Consider the following 16,512-nt stretch of genomic DNA (forward strand, 5'->3'; position numbering starts at 1 on the left):
GGGAAACAGGATTTGTGAAAAAAATTCTACATATTTTGTTACTTTTAGTTACAAAATTTCATAAACATTTTAAAAATCCCTTCTAGTGAATTTGTTTGTTTTGCTCACTTCAAATTAAACTTTAACATTTACATTTGTAGTTATCTTAGAAAGGATGATACTTTATTGATGAACATTTCTAATTTTTTAACCTTGCGCAGAACCTGTGGTCTATTCCCAGGAAGATACAGATATGTACATTTGGAACCTTAGAGAGACCTACTGGATTATTTATCTACATATACTGTAGCATTTTCTGTGTCTATGCATACAGGTTAATATTTTTTAGCAAAATAAAAAGAATTTCAAATAAACATAAAAGGATAACATATCAAAATATTTAAATTTATTCTCTGGAAAAATTAATCATTTGCATTTATTAAGATGAAATTCAGAAAACCACAGAATTAATCACTTTAAATGAACACTTCAATGTCATTTAATACATTCATAATGTGTGACCACCACCTTAATCTATTTCTAATTCACCCCAAAAAGATTCCCTGTATCCATTATGCGGTTGATCCCTTTTACATCTGACTTTGGTAATGCCAAATATAATTCCTGAAATAATCTATTCGTAACAGATTCACATTCCCTGTTATAAGATTAATTATCTGGGCCAATATTTCATATTTTATTAATGTGAAGTAGATAATTCCTCAATATCAGCTGAACATCACCACCTATTCCAGCATGGTAAACTATTGGTAAGTCAACTTTTAAGATGTTTCTCAGATGCGAAAGTTTTGTAAAATATTCTTTTCATGTTGTGTCTAAGCAAAATTATCTAAATTTTAAAGCTAATTTCCAAATATAAATGCCAAAAAGTTGCATAATTATTATTAGATAAAAGGGGGAGAATTGTATTCTAAATACACAGGTATTTAAGTGAACATGGATTTGGTTATCTAAAATATCCTTATGAAGAAAAAAATTGAAAAAAAATTTTCAGAATTTAGTTCAGTGTTTCTTTCGAAAAGGATATATTTTGCTTAAGAAGAACACATGTACAGAGTCGGAGGACCTAAGCTCAGTAGGAACTGAAATTGTGTTTGCTCCAGGGATTCTTGTTGCCTTCCAGGAATTCACACCAACCTCAGACCTCCATGAAATTGCACACAAACCACATATTGGCTGCTGCTTACCAAAAATGTTTACCAAGGTGATTGTCATCTGGTTTTCCAGAATAGCTGTGCTGAAGAATTTCAATGTTTGTTGCTCCTGTGGGAATCTTTACAACAACATTGTAACCTGCAATATAAAGTTATATGTGTTCAATTTCACAAGCACAGGTGTCCTAGAGGATATTACTGCTAAATGAATGGTACAGTCAGTTCTAATTTCATTTTACCTTTAAAAAATGAAACTGGTTATTCCTTTTGAACCAATACCTTAATAAGTTACTAAGGATTGGAAAAAAGCAGCTGTCGTCTAGAAGCACATAGAGTTTCAAATTCTTAAAATATAACTCTTCCTAATTTTTTATTTTTAAAGTAATGTTTTTTCTTCATTTTATTATCATCATTATTATTTTCAGTAGTAAGGATTGAACACAGGGACTCTCTACACTAAATTACATCCTCAGCCCTTTTTATTCTTTATTTTGAGGCAGGTTCTAAGTTGCTGAGACTGACCTGAAATCTTCTTGCCTCAACCTCCTGTCACTGGAATTACAAGTATGCACCTCCACATCCAGCATACAATTCTTAACATAGAATAGAATGAAATTAGTATGTTAGCACCTTAAATGCTTAATTAGCATATTCAATATTGACTAATGCATTTAGATTTTCTATTGGGAAAAATATGAACTTTCAAGTTCTATTCACAAATCCAAAAGATATCAATACAATTGGTCTTTGCCATGTGATAATGTGAACAGATAGTAAGTAGTAAATTTCATTGCTGAGAAGTAATAATACTAAAAAAGAAAACCTCAAGCTATTTCATAAGCTTTTAGTTTATAGTATAACCTGGAATCCCTATATTTATTTACCCCCAACAATCTGGAATTCTTTTATCTACCCTCCCTCAATTTTACATTGCTCTTAGAAGTCTATTAATAAACTAGCTATAAGAAAAATTAAAAGTTTACTGGAATGAAATAAAAGTAATACCTCTATTTTATGTGATCAGATTCAATAAAAAAGGGGAAATACTATAATAATATACATTAAACAAGAAATAGAAACACAGAAACATTCTGTTCCTGACATAGAAACATTCATATGACATAGTTATCCAAATACTTTCGAGGAAGTATATATTTGATTATGTTCTAGTTATGTGTATCTTAAGTTTTTCTTGTCCTTTCTTATTACAATTTTTCCCTACTTAATAAAGTAGTGAGAGAAACTATAATACTTCTTACGCACTAAATTTTAAAACATTGGATATACTTAAGAGGTTTTATAAAAGCATACATTTGTGATCCTGAAATACTTGCAGTGCTTTTTTCTATCTCTTTAAGGCATCCTATTTTAAATATAATGTGATAAATGGTAGGAAGAGTCTGCATACAGTATACTTACATATTAGTTGTAGGTTATCAGCCTTAAAGAATGATTTTCAACTCACCTTCTCTTCACTATAAAATATTCCTGTTCAATACTTTCACTCTATCTGCTAGAGTTTTTCAAGAAAGCTAGCCTGACACATAGCAAAGGCAACAAGAAAAAGTGACCACCAGGGAACAGAAATGTGGCCAATGCTATTTAAGAAGAACATACGTACAGAAAATGACTTCAACACTTTTGTCCATTTACAAATCAATTACTTCACAGTACAGTTTTTGCAAGGTTAACTATTTAATCCTAATTTGAATTATGTTTTTCTCCTCAAAAATATACTTTTCAGGAGTTTCAAGATGGCGGCCTAGAGGGTGGCTGCATTTCATGTTGCTCCAGGACTCAGGATTCAAAAGAGGAGATATTGAGACACTTGGGACCAACTCAAAGCAGCCGGTGAGTCTCTCCCATTGGGGAGGCGTCCCGGATGGGACGGTGGTCCCGGAACGCAGGAAACTTTGTGAAGTAGAGCTGCCGGTGAGACGCCCCTCCCCCCACTGGAGCAGTGAACTCGGACAACTAGGAGTGCCAAAAAGGAGGCCGCTCGGCACAGCACTGGGACTCGGAGCAACCACTGGGGCTCCAGCGGCTGCCCAGGGGAGGAGTGGCGAGGAGAGCTGTGTGGACTCAGGACACCGGGGCCTGCCCTGAGGAAGAGGAGGAGGAGCGTGGCCACTTGGATTCGGAGTGAATGCACCAGAGCTACAGGCGGTTGCCAGAAGAGAAGCTCCGCGGCGAGGTGTTTGGACTCAGAACGACGCTTCTGAACCCCGGGGCCTGCCCTGAGGACGAGGAGGAGGAAGAGGAAGGCGGCCGCTTGGATTTGGGGTGACTACACCAGAGCTTCAGGCGGTTGCCAGAGGAGAGGCTGCGTGGCGAGCTGTTTGGACTCAGACCACTTCTGAACCCCGGGGCCTGCCCGGAGGAGGAGGAGAAGCGCAGCGGGTCCTTTGGACTCGCAGTGACTGCATTAGCGCTCCAGGCGGCTGCTCAGAGGAGAAGGCGAGTGGTGAGTTGTTTGGACTTAAAGTGACAGCGCCTGAACACAGGGGAGCTGCCTGGAGGAGGAGCGTGGTGGGTCGCTTGGTCTTGAGTGGCTGCACCAAGAGCTCCGGGCGGTTGCCCATAGGACCCGTGCTGCGGGTCACGTGGACTCAGAGCCACTCAGAGCGACCGCTCCTGAACACCCCGGGGGTTATCTGGAGAAGGAGGAGGAACGGGGAGGGTCACTTCGACTCGGAGTGATTGATTGCCCAGGGCTACGGGTGGTTGGTGGGAGGAGGAGGCACGCAGTGAGTTGCTTGGACTCCTAGTGACCGCACCGGAATACTGGGCGGCTGTCTGGAGGAAGAGGCCTGTGGCGGGTCTCTGGGACTCAGAGAGATTGTACGGGGCCCCAGGTGGCTGCTCAAAGGAGGGGCCGCATAGCCAAGCAATTAGGGGCAGAGCAGGGTCCCAGGATCTAGGAGGCTTCTGGGTGGAAGAGCCGCACAGAGACAGGCTTAGGGCGGAGCGAAGGTTCCAGGCCTGCGGGCATATTCTCTGAGGAGGGGCAGCCTAAGGAGATTCATCTGCAAAGGGTGAGGCTCCCAGGCCCAGGAGGTAGGGCCGGGCCCCTGAGAACTTTGCAGAGGAAGGCAGCCCAGCCCAGGCGGTAGCTGTAATTGAGGGGAACCTCTAGGAGGGTACTGACCAGCGAGACCTCCCCACCGGGTGAGTCTTCCCTGCCGGGTGAGGTTTCCCCACAAGGACGGTAAAACTAGAGACTCAGGCCCAAACAGGCCTTGCCTCAGCCCGCAGCCTAGGTCCCCTTTGGATGACCATTGGTCAACAAGTGGAGGCACCTCTGCCCACTAGCAGGGATTATATCCCACCTGAAGGCCACCACTCCTAGAGAGGCAGCTTCCTTGTGGAGCTCCGCATTATCAACTTCCTCCAAGACTTCAGCCTACTGAAGGCTAAGGGGGGATATATATAGAAATCTTCAGGGACATTGTAAGTCAATAGAGGAAATCTGCAATATCTCAGCGGTCAACTGATACCTGAACAATATGAGAAAACAAGGAAAGAAAATGCTGCAAACAAATCTAGATGTTACATCAATAAAACCCAATGACAGCATGGCAGAAGAAATGACAGAAAAGGAGTTCAGAATGTACATAATTAAAATGATCAGAGAAGCAAACGATGAGATGAAAGAGCAAATGCAAGCATTGAATGATCGCACCAATCGACAGTTAAAAGAGCAAATACAGGAAGCAAAAGATCATTTCAAGAAAGAGTTAGAGATATTGAAAAAAAACCAAACAGAAATCCTTGACATGAAAGAAACAATAAACCAAATTAAGAACTCCATAGAAAGCATATCCAATAGGATAGAACACCTGGAAGACAGAACCTCAGACATTGAAGACAAAATATTTAACCTTGAAAACAAAGTTGAACAGAGAAGATGGTAAGAAATCATGAACAGAATCTACAAGAACTATGGGATATCATGAAAAGTCCAAATTTAAGAATTATTGGGATTGAGGAAGGCCTAGAGAAACAAGCCAAAGGAATGAACAATTTATTCAATGAAATAATATCAGAAAATTTCCCAAATCTGAAGAATGAAATGGAAAATCAAGTTCAAGAGGCTTATAGGACTCCAAATACACAAAATTACAACAGACCCACATCAAGGCACATTATAATGAAAATACCTAACATACAAAATAAAGACAGAATTTTAAAAGCTGTGAGAGAAAAGAACCAAATTACATTCAGGGGGAAACCAATACGGATATCAGCAGACTTTTCAATCCAGACCCTAAAAGCTAGAAGGGCCTGGAACAACATTTTTCAAGCCCTGAAAGAAAATGGATGCCAACCAAGAATCTTATACCCAGCAAAACTTACCTTCAAATTTGACGATGAAATAAAATCCTTCCATGATAAACAAAAGCTAAAAGAATTTACAAAAAGAAAGCCAGCATTACAGAACATTCTCAGCAAAATATTCCATGAGGAAGAGATGAAAAACAAAGCAGCAAATCAGCAAAGGGAGGAATTATCCTAAAGGAATTGTCAAATAAAGGAGGAAACAAGTTGTGTCAAACAAATAAATAAACAAAATTTAAAAAATGAACCAAATGACCGGGAACCAAATCATATCTCTATAATAACCCTGAATGTTAATGGCCTGAATTCATCAATCAAAAGACATAGACTGGCAGATTGGAATAAAAAGAAAGACCCAACAATATGTTGCCTGCAAGAGACTCACCTCATAGAAAAAGATACCCATAGACTAAAGGTGAAAAGGATGGGGAAAAACATACCATGCGCATGGACTCAGCAAAAAAGCTGGAGTATCCATCCTCATTTCCGATAGTGTGGACTTCAAGCCAAAGTTAGTCAGAAGGGATAAAGAAGGTCATTTCATACTGCTTAAGGGAAGCATGAATCAGCAAGATATAACAATCATAAACATCTATGCCCCAAACAGTGGCTCATCCATGTATGTCAAACAAATCCTTCTCAATTTCAGAAACCAAATAGACCATAACACAATAATACTAGGTGATTTTAACACGCCTCTCTCACCACTGGACAGATCTTCCAGACAAAGATTGAACAAAGAAAACATAGATCTCAATAACACAATCAATAATTTAGACTTAACGGACATTTATAGAATATACCATCCAACCAAGAGCGAATACACTTTCTTCTCAGCAGCACACGGATCCTTCTCTAAAATAGACCATATATTATGCCACAAAGCTAATGTTAGCAAATACAAGAAGATAGAGACACTAGCATGTATTCTACCAGATCATAATGGATTGAAGTTAGAAATAAATGAAAGAGTAAAACACAGAAACTATTCCAACATCTGGAGATTAAACAATATGCTATTATATGATGAATGGATAACAGAAGATATTAGGAAGGAAATTAAAAAATTCTTAGAGGTAAATGAGAACAAAGAAACATCATATCAAAATCTCTGGGACACTATGAAAGCAGTACTTAGAGGGAAATTTATTTCATGGAGCGCATTTAATAAAAGAAGTAAAACTCAACAAATAAACGACCTAACGCTACAGCTCAAAGCCCTAGAAAAAGAAGAACAGACCAACACCAAAAGTAGTAGAAGACAGGAAATAGTTAAACTCAGAGCTGTAATCAATGAAATTGAAACAAAAGAAACAATACAAAAAATTGACAAAATAAATAGTTGGTTCTTCGAAAAAATAAACAAAATTGATAAACCTTTAGCCACACTAACAAAGAGAAGACGAGAGAAAACCCAAATCACTAAAATTCGGAATGAACAAGGAAATATCACAACAGACAGGATTGAAATACAAAACATAATTAGAAGCTATTTTGAAAATCTATACTCCAACAAAATAGAAAATTTCGAAGACATCAACAGGTTTCTAGAGACATATGAATTGCCTAAACTGAACGAGGAGGACATAAACAATTTAAATAGACCAATTTCAAGTACTGAAATAGAAGAAGTCATCAAAAGCCTTCCAACAAAGAAAAGTCCGGGACCAGATGGGTTCTCAGCCGAGTTCTACAAAACCTTTAAAGAAGAGCTCATTCCAATACTTCTCAAAATATTCCATAAAATAGAAGAGGAGGGAACACTCCCAAACTCATTCTATGAAGCCAATATCACACTGATACCTAAACCAGACAGAGACTCATCAAGGAAAGAAAATTTCAGACCAATATCCTTAATGAACATCGATGCAAAAATTCTCAACAAAATTTTAGCAAATCGCATACAAAAACATATTAAAAAGATAGTGCACCATGATCAAGTGGGCTTCATCCCAGGTATGCAAGGTTGGTTCAACATCAGGAAATCAATAAATGTAATTCACCATATTAATAGACTTAAAGTCAAGAATCACATGATTATTTCAATAGATGCAGAAAAAGCATTTGATAAAATACAGCACCCCTTCATGCTCAAAACACTAGAAAAAATAGGGATAGTGGGAACATTCCTTAACATTGTAAAGGGCATTTATGCTAAGCCCATGGCTAATATCATTCTAAATGGTGAAAAACTGAAAGCATTCCCCCTAAAAACTGGAACAAGGCAGGGATGCCCTCTTTCACCACTTCTATTCAACATCGTTCTTGAGACTCTGGCCAGAGCAAGTAGACAAACCAAAGAAATTAAAGGGATACGAATTGGAAAAGAAGAACTCAAACTATCCCTGTTCGCTGATGACATGATTATATATTTAGAGGAACCTGGAAATTCCACCAGAAAACTCTTAGAACTCATAAGTGAATTCAGTAAAGTAGCAGGTTACAAGATCAATGCCCATAAATCCAACGCATTTTTATACATAAGTGATGAATCTTCGGAAAGAGAAATTAGGAAAACTACCCCCATTCACTATAGCCTCGAAAAAAAATAAAATACTTGGGAATCAATCTCACAAAAGAGGTGAAAGACCTCTACAATGAGAACTATACAACACTAAAGAAAGAAATTAAAGAACACCTTAGAAGATGGAAAGATCTTCCATGTTCTTGGATAGGAAGAATTAATATTATCAAAATGGCCATACTACCTAAAGTGCTATACAAATTCAATGCAATTCCAATTAAAATCCCAATGATGTACCTTACAGAAATAGAGCAAGCAATCATGAAATTCATCTGGAAGAATAAGAAACCCAGAATAGCTAAAGCAATCCTTAGCAGGAAGAGTGAAACGGGGTATTGCAATACCAGATCTTCAACTCTACTACAAAGCAATAGTAACAAAAACGGCATGGTATTGGTACCAAAATAGACAGGTAGATCAATGGTACAGAATAGAGGACACGGACACAAACCCAAATAAATACAATTTTCTCATACTAGACAAAGGTGCCAAAAAATATGCAATGGAGAAAAGATAGCCTCTTCAACAAATGGTGCTGGGAGAATTGGAAATCCATATGCAACAGAATGAAACTAAACCCATATCTCTCACCATGCACGAAACTAAACTCAAAATGGATTAAGGACCTCGGAATCAGACCAGAGACCCTGCAGATTATAGAAGAAAAAGTAGGTCCAAATCTTCACCTTGTTGGTCTAGGATCAGACTTCCTTAACAGGACTCCCATAGCACAAGAAATAAAAGCTAGAATCAACCACTGGGATAGATTCAAAACTAAAAAGCTTTCTCTCAGCAAAGGAAACTATCAGCAATGCGAAGAAAGAGCCTACAGAGTGGGAGAATATCTTTGCCAATCATACTTCAGATAGAGCGCTAATCTCCAGAATCTATAAAGAACTCAAAAAACTCTACACGAAGAATACAAATAACCCAATCAGCAAATGGTCTAAGGAAATGAATAGACACTTCACAGAAGAAGATCTACAAGCAATCAACAAACATATGGAAAAATGTTTAACATCTCTAGTAATCAGAGAAATGCAAATCAAAACTACCCTAAGATTCCATCTCACCCCAATTAGAATGGCGATTATCAAGAATACGAGCAACAACAGGTGTTGGCGAGGATGTGGGGAGAAAGGTACACTCTTACATTGCTGGTGGGGCTGCAAATTAGTGCAGCCACTCTGGAAAGCAGTGTGGAGATTCCTTAGAAAACTCGGAATGGACCCTCCATTTGACCCAGCTATCCCACTCCTTGGCCTATACCCAAAGGACTTAAAATCAGCATACTACAGAGACACAGCCACATCAATGTTCATAGCTGCTCAATTCACAATAGCCAGACTGTGGAACCAACCTAGATGCCCTTCAATTGATGAGTGGATAAAGAAACTGTGGTATATATATACAATGGAATATTACTCAGCCATAAAGAATGATAAAATTATGGCATTCGCAGGCAAATGGATGAAATTGGAGAATATCATGCTAAGTGAGATAAGCCAATCTCAAAAAGCCAAGGGATGAATGATATCGCTAATAAGTGGAGGATGACACATAATGGGGGGGAGGGAAGGGTTAGTGTTAGGGTTAGAGTTAGGGTTAGGGAGGGGGGCAAGTATGGAGGAAGGAAGGACTGTATAGAGGGTAAAGAGGGGTGGGAGGGGTGGGGGGGGAAGGGAAAAAATAACAGAATGAATCAAACAACATTACTCTATGTAAATTTATGATTACACAAATGGAATGCCTTTGTGCCATGTACAGAGAAACAACATGTATCCCATTTGTTTACAATAAAAAAAATAAATAAATAAAAAATATATATATACTTTTCAACAGACTGTGATAAGTATGAGTCATTGATTACAGGAGATCAAATGTGTGTGGCTTTCATGAAATAATGAATAAAATCAACTAGAAAAATAGTATGCCAAATCATCTAATAAGTACCACCAGCATGGAAGAGTATGAACTGTTCTACACTTACATTATAGGTAAAAATATAATCTTTGAGTTTTAAGTTATACCTCTTTAATTGAGATAACTCATAATAACATAACACATGTTCAAACACATATGAACACAATATGATGCTGAAAAACATAGCTATAAATAACACACTTGTACTGTGCAAGGGAAGTCTTAATGGTCTGCTTTTATTTCATAAAAAAGAAAAAAAAAAAGTTTGTCCAGAAAATTTTAGACTGGAAAATATCTGAGATATTCTCACAGTCATTTGAGTAAAAGTGAAATCAAGACCAAATATCAATTATTAATATCTGTAATTCAGATACTGCTTGAGAAATCAAATACTTATGATCTGCTATTTAAGTTAATGGTTTTATTCTTTGCCTTCAATCAAAATTTTCAATATTAATAACAAACACAACAGCTAGACCAGGTCAGACGAAAAAAAAAAAAAAGAGTGGTTCAAATGATAATAATTTAAAGTAAGGTTCCTGAAAAAAATATCATAAGTATATACATTTTAGATTACAGGAACAGTCAATCTCTAGGACTCTATTTACACATCTTGGTCAAATAACACTGAATTTACTCTTATTCTCAAAATGCATCAATTATATTTTTAATAATAATTTTTAATAATTAGATTTGTCTTGGGAGGGTGAATTCATTAATTTAAAAGTACATTTGGTATAAGGTAATTTTTATATTTAGGAAGTATTTCTTTCATAATCATTTTGAACTGAGGGTATAGAGCACACAAAGCAATAGTAAAGTGTTACTATTATACCTTCCTCATGTACTCTACTATTACATTAAATAAAAGGGAAAACTAGAAGCAAATACACAGTTGAACATAATGGGCACTGCTGAAGACACCTGCCATTGTCCTGCAGTAAGTTATCTCCACCACACACTCCATGTTTGTCTCTCTTGACCTTGGAGTTTAACACATGATCACAGCCAGACTACTTCAAAACACAATTAGTACAATTAAGATACTCCTTGAATGTACATAAGAAATGAGAGATAGAGGGCTAGAGAGAGAATTTTAACAAAGGTGTTAGTTAAATGTCACCATAGCAGGTCACAATCAAAGTAGCAAAAGCAGTTTCTACCTTTTTAGGGAGCTCACACCATCTTTATCTTGATTCTGAATAGCATAAGCAAAACAAAATCAGCAAATGGTGCTTTATGAGTCATTATCAAATGACAAAGAATGGCCTAGTAACAAATTTAATCACATTCCAATAGATAACATGATATAAAAATTAATTTATTGGAAGTCACAAGAATGTACCAGGAAGCCCCACAAGGAATATCTGGTTAGAGAAAGAGAAAAAAACTATTGTAATTAAATCACGGTATATATATATAAACTTCTATGTATATATATATATATAAGCTTCTAGTTTACTTACCAGACATAGGCCTTGAACACAGATGTGACTGGTTTCAGCAACCCTGTCCTTCAATTGGTAGAAGTTAGTAGTTCTGGCAACCTGAAAATAGAGTTTACAAAGATCTTTTATGGCAAATGTAAAAATTAAAAAAGAGTCAGTTGGGGGTGTAAAATAATAAAGCCATGTGTTCTAAGGTCTCAAAAAATTTACATCAAAGATATTATAATTACTTGCTCCCATTGTACATTGGAAGCCACCTCCCATTAGGGGAAAGACCACTGATGTTGAAATGTTTCCCATCAAATTCAGAGCACTGCTTCTCTGGAAAGTCTTTTGGACATGAATCGGTATTACATGATTGGAATTTCATCCTGAGGCCCACATTCCTCCATTTCTTGGCCAAGTCACATTCATTACATTTTAATGCACATCAGTACAATATTATGTCATTTACTTCTATAACTGTTACATTCTTTTACAGGATCAAGAAAACCAATGATGTTCCAATAATATAAATTTTTAAAAGAAAATATATAAAGGAGATTTTTAAGCAATTTTCTGGCTAATAAACTATAAAAATATCCACCTTCATGTGGACACTGAAGCCTGGAAGACAGAAATGTATCTTATTTTTGACTAACAAAAATTAATTAAACAAAATTAAACAAAAATTAATGATAAAGATTAACTAACAAAGAACTAATGATGAACTTTTGTTGTAAAACATCAAACTGAAATTTGTTCACTTTCTGGGGGGCGGGGGGGGGGGAAGACATGCAATGAGCCAAAGACAATAAACAAGGAAGACAGAATGTTAAAAAGGAAATATGTATGCATCTCCACTGTGTGTATACTTCTTGCCACACAGTTTGAGGATTTCATAGTATCGCTAATATGTAACCTTTGGATCTCACTTCCTGGCACAAAGAATTATTAATGATTAGCCCCCTGGGCCACACCTTCCTGCCCTTTGGAGAAGAATAAAAGAAGAAAAGAGAAGGTGGGGGATCCTGGGGTCTATGAAAGAGCAAGACACACCCACTTCCATGGGCATCCAGCTCTGGGCCCCACTTCTTCCCAGAGAAGTATGCTATCTCTGTCTCTTTCTTAAATAAAATTTCCTTTCTATGCTGGCCTTGGTGTTTCTCAGGTATTTAATCTTCAACACCAGGGGACAAGGACCCAATCCTGATCTCCAAGACTGGTATCATATGTATATAGTGAATATTTGTGGCTATCATGGCCTCTTACTCTCTGGTCTAAGTCAAGCCCCTGTATTTACAGAGCAGAGAGGGCATTTACCATTGTGAGTAGAAAAAATAGAAAAGAACTGGAAAAAAAGAATAATTTACAGAAGAGTAAGAATAGTTGCCTAAATGACTTTGTACTCATTAAGAGTGCTCATGGAAGTTTCTATTTATGAAGATTCCTAAAACCAATTGCCTCAAACAGGAGGAGTATCCAGAACACATATTAATAATTGACATGGTTGAGCTAGGGTTGCAGCTCAGTGGCAGAGCACTTGCCTGGCACAGTGAGGCAATGGGTTCAATACTTAACACTGCATAAAAATAAATAAACAAAGGCATGCTGTCCATCTGTAACTACAAAAAATCTTTTTTAAAAATTTATTTATGTGGCAAAAATTATTAAACAATGATATAAATTAAGCCTACAAATAAAGAGTATTAGCTTTAAAAATATTAAAGCAAGTCTTGCCAGGATCGGTGATGCAACACCTACAATCCCAGTGACATGGAACGCTGAGACAGGAGGACTGCCAGTTTGAAACTAGCTTCAACAATTTAGTAAGGCTTTCAGCAACTCAGGGGGACTCTGTCTTAAAACAAAAATTTTAAAAAGGATTAAGGATATGAACCCCCAGGGTTCAAGCCCCGGTACCAAAAAGGAAAAAAATAAAACCTGGAAAATTATACTACTACTAAGGATAAAATTAAGTGATAAATATCCCCCAACTTGGGATAGTTTGTCCGCTATCAATCAGCATCATATTTGACAGACACAATGAGGGAAGATTGTGAGAAAAATTCTGAATGATATGAAAAATATGAGAGATTGAGATATTATCTGAATCTTTATAAAAATATGCAAGATCATGGGACTGTGGGTGTAGCTCAGTAGGTAGAGCATTTGCCTAACATGTACAAGGCTCTGGGTTTGATTCTTAGGACCACAAATTAGCAAAACAAGCTAATAACTTATTGTCTGTTTCATTATATCTCACAGATATGACAATAGTCCAAGAAACAAGTGCACCATCCTAAGGAAAAAAATAAAATTTTATAGCCTGGAATTACCCTCCCAAATTGAACATTAATGCAAATAGGAGGAATCCCTCCCTCTCTACTAATTTACGGAAAAGTAAGAACAGTTGCCTAAATGACTTTCACTACATTTATAAGTAAACTTGAGGGAAGTATATGGAGAGTAGGTATGTATTTGATAAATACAACAGAATGTTAAAAACTAGTAACACAACAAAATAATTAGGTATCTACTTACAAGGTGTTCCTTTGCTGGCTTCTTCCATAGTTACCCTGACATAGGGCTTACTAAAGTCAACTTCAATTTCATCAGAAACAGGAGCTAGCTGCCATAAAGCCTTAAGAGGAGAATTAAGGAAAAGAAAGTTAAATTCAATGGTACACACTGAAATATTTAAAAATGACAGCTTTAAAGAACAATCGGTTCAGTCACAATGGCACATGTCTCCATTCCAATGATTCAGGGTGCCTAAGACAGGAGGATCACAAGATCCAAGCCAGCCTATGTAACTTAAAATAAAAAATAAAAAAGATACAAAGGGCTGGGGATGTAGCTTAGTGGTAAAGTACTTTGGGTTCAATCCCTAGTACTGAAAAACAATTCAGTTATTCAATATGCTGTAACAAAAACTCCTCCTAAACTTTATAACATGAAGAAGGATCAGGGTATGGTATTTCAAAGTGAAAAGTGAAAACTGGAACCTTTTACAAAGTGAGTAAATCATGGCATGAAAAATAAATGCTTTGTTGGTGATTTCAGGGTAAAACTGAGTGATCCAATTGGAAATCTAAACACAATTCCACTATCTGGATCTAAAATGATGGCTCCTGCTCCTCTGCAGAAAGACAGAACAGGCAACCCTGTACCATGTGACAAAACTGCCAAGGTTCCTGAATTTGTTTTCAAAACTACTTCAACCAGACACCTGGGAAGGCAAACAGCTCCTGAGGGTGATACTTATTATAATTATTCACTGTATGATGCTTTATATTTTAATTTTGTTTTGATGTTCATAACAGCTCTGTAAGGCAAGTAATACTACAGTAGAATTCTTAATTTAAGATGAGGGAAACAAAGTTCAGAAGTTTGTATGAATTGTATGCAGTTATTCAGAGGCAAAGCTGAATTAAGAATGCAAGTATAGCTGGGCATGGTGGCGCATGCCTGTAATCCCAGTGGCTCAGGATGCTAAAGCAGGATGACTGGAGGTTTGAAGCCAGCCTCAGCTACTCAGCAAGGCTGTAAGCAACCTACTGAGACCCTATCTCAAAATAAAAAGGGCTAGGGATGTGGCTCAGGGGTTAAGCACCACTGGGTTCAATCCCTAGTACCAAAAAAAAAAAAAAAGAAGAAGAAGAATGCAAGTAAATATGCTCATTTCTCTGTACATTACTTTGTTTGAGAGTTCTTGCCAAACTTAATCCTAAGATTTTATTCCATTTGATGCTATAGTGCATGGACTTACTTCTTTTATTTTTAGACTGTTTCTTGCTAATATACAGAAGTAGAGTTGATTTGTACCTAATTGTGTAATTGTAATTGATTTGTCTATTTCTGTGTCCTGTGATGCTGCTAACCTCAATTATTTGTTTGGTTCCCCCGCTCCAAGTCTGGTCTATTTCCAAAGGTGAAAAAGTCAATTATTAGTTTTAATATAGATTCCTTATGATTTTCTATGAGATCATGTTGTCTGTAAATAAAGTTTTACTTACTCCTTTCCAATATGAATGTTTTCTTTCTTTCATTTATTCTTTTTGCAGTTCTGGGGATCAAACACAGGGCCTCACACATGCTAGACAAATGCTGTAGAGTCACATTTCCAGCCCTGTTTTCTTTCTTTTTATTAGGTTCCATTGCAGTTAGAATTAGTACAACATTGAGCAGAAGTGGAAAGGGCATATATTCTTGCCTCATTCCAAGAATGGGGTGGGAAGCATGCAATATTTCAATATTAAGTATAATATTAGTTACAAGTGTTTTTATAGATGTTCTTTAGGATGAGGAACCTCCCTTCTTTGTGCAGTTTCCTGAGAGTTTTTATAATGAATGAGGGCTAGATTTTGTCAATTATCGTCTCTTCATCCATTGTAGTAATCATAATTTGGATTTTCCTCTATTTATTAATTATGGTATATTATATTATATTAATTGACTTCAGAATAGTAAACCAATCTTGCATTTCTGAGCTAAATCCCTGTTAGTCATGCTGAAAAAACTTTCTATATGTTCCTGGACTCAATTTGTTAATATCATTAAGAATTCCTGCATCTAAGTTTGTGAGAAATTTTTAACTGTAGTTTTCTTAGGCTGTTTTCCTCTGGCTTTGATATCTGATTTCACAAAATGAGTTGAAAATTGTTCTGTTTTCTTCTATGTTTTGAAAGTATTTGTATAGGATTGGTATTATTTCTTCATTAAATGTTGGACAGAATTCACAAATGAAGCCATCTGGGCCTGGAATTCTCTTCAGGGGAAGATGTATTTGGTTTTGCTTTTGCAGTTCTGGGGCCTGAATCTGGAGTCTCTAGCTCTGCCACTGAACTATGCCCCTCAGTCCATAGTAGGCAATTTTTAATGACTAATTCAATGTTCTTACTTGATATAGGTCTAGTAAAATTTTCTATTTTATGTTGCCTCATTTTGGTAATTTGTCTCTTTATAGCTATTCATCGAAATTATCAAATATTTTAGCATGTAGATGTTCATAATATTCCCTTATAATCCTTTTAATTCTATAGGACTATACTGATATATACTTAGAATTTTAAATTCTAAACAGATCATATCATGATTGGACTAAATTCAAAGGCTGAAAAAATATTAGCAAAAACAGTTTATC

The 16,512-nt window shown here is 36.7% G+C and overlaps 1 long non-coding RNA gene across 2 annotated transcripts; it reads right to left on the minus strand.

Annotated features, from left to right (window-relative positions):
• Window positions 1–1,185: 1,185 nt before the first annotated feature.
• On the minus strand, window positions 1,186–11,992 carry LOC306652417. Of its 2 annotated transcripts, XR_013761392.1 has the most exons (4): window positions 11,974–11,992; window positions 11,406–11,486; window positions 1,677–1,747; window positions 1,186–1,293 (listed from the first exon to the last, which is right to left on the minus strand). It is a non-coding gene; the product is annotated as an uncharacterized lncRNA (long non-coding RNA). The 2 variants fall into 2 exon arrangements; XR_013761393.1 differs by lacking the exons at window positions 11,406–11,486; window positions 11,974–11,992 and adding an exon at window positions 10,864–10,947.
• Window positions 11,993–16,512: the final 4,520 nt, after the last annotated feature.

This window comes from Sciurus vulgaris, assembly GCF_902686455.1.
Source record: "Sciurus vulgaris genome assembly, contig: HiC_scaffold_188_arrow_ctg1, whole genome shotgun sequence".
Classification (NCBI taxonomy): Eukaryota; Metazoa; Chordata; class Mammalia; order Rodentia; family Sciuridae; genus Sciurus; species Sciurus vulgaris.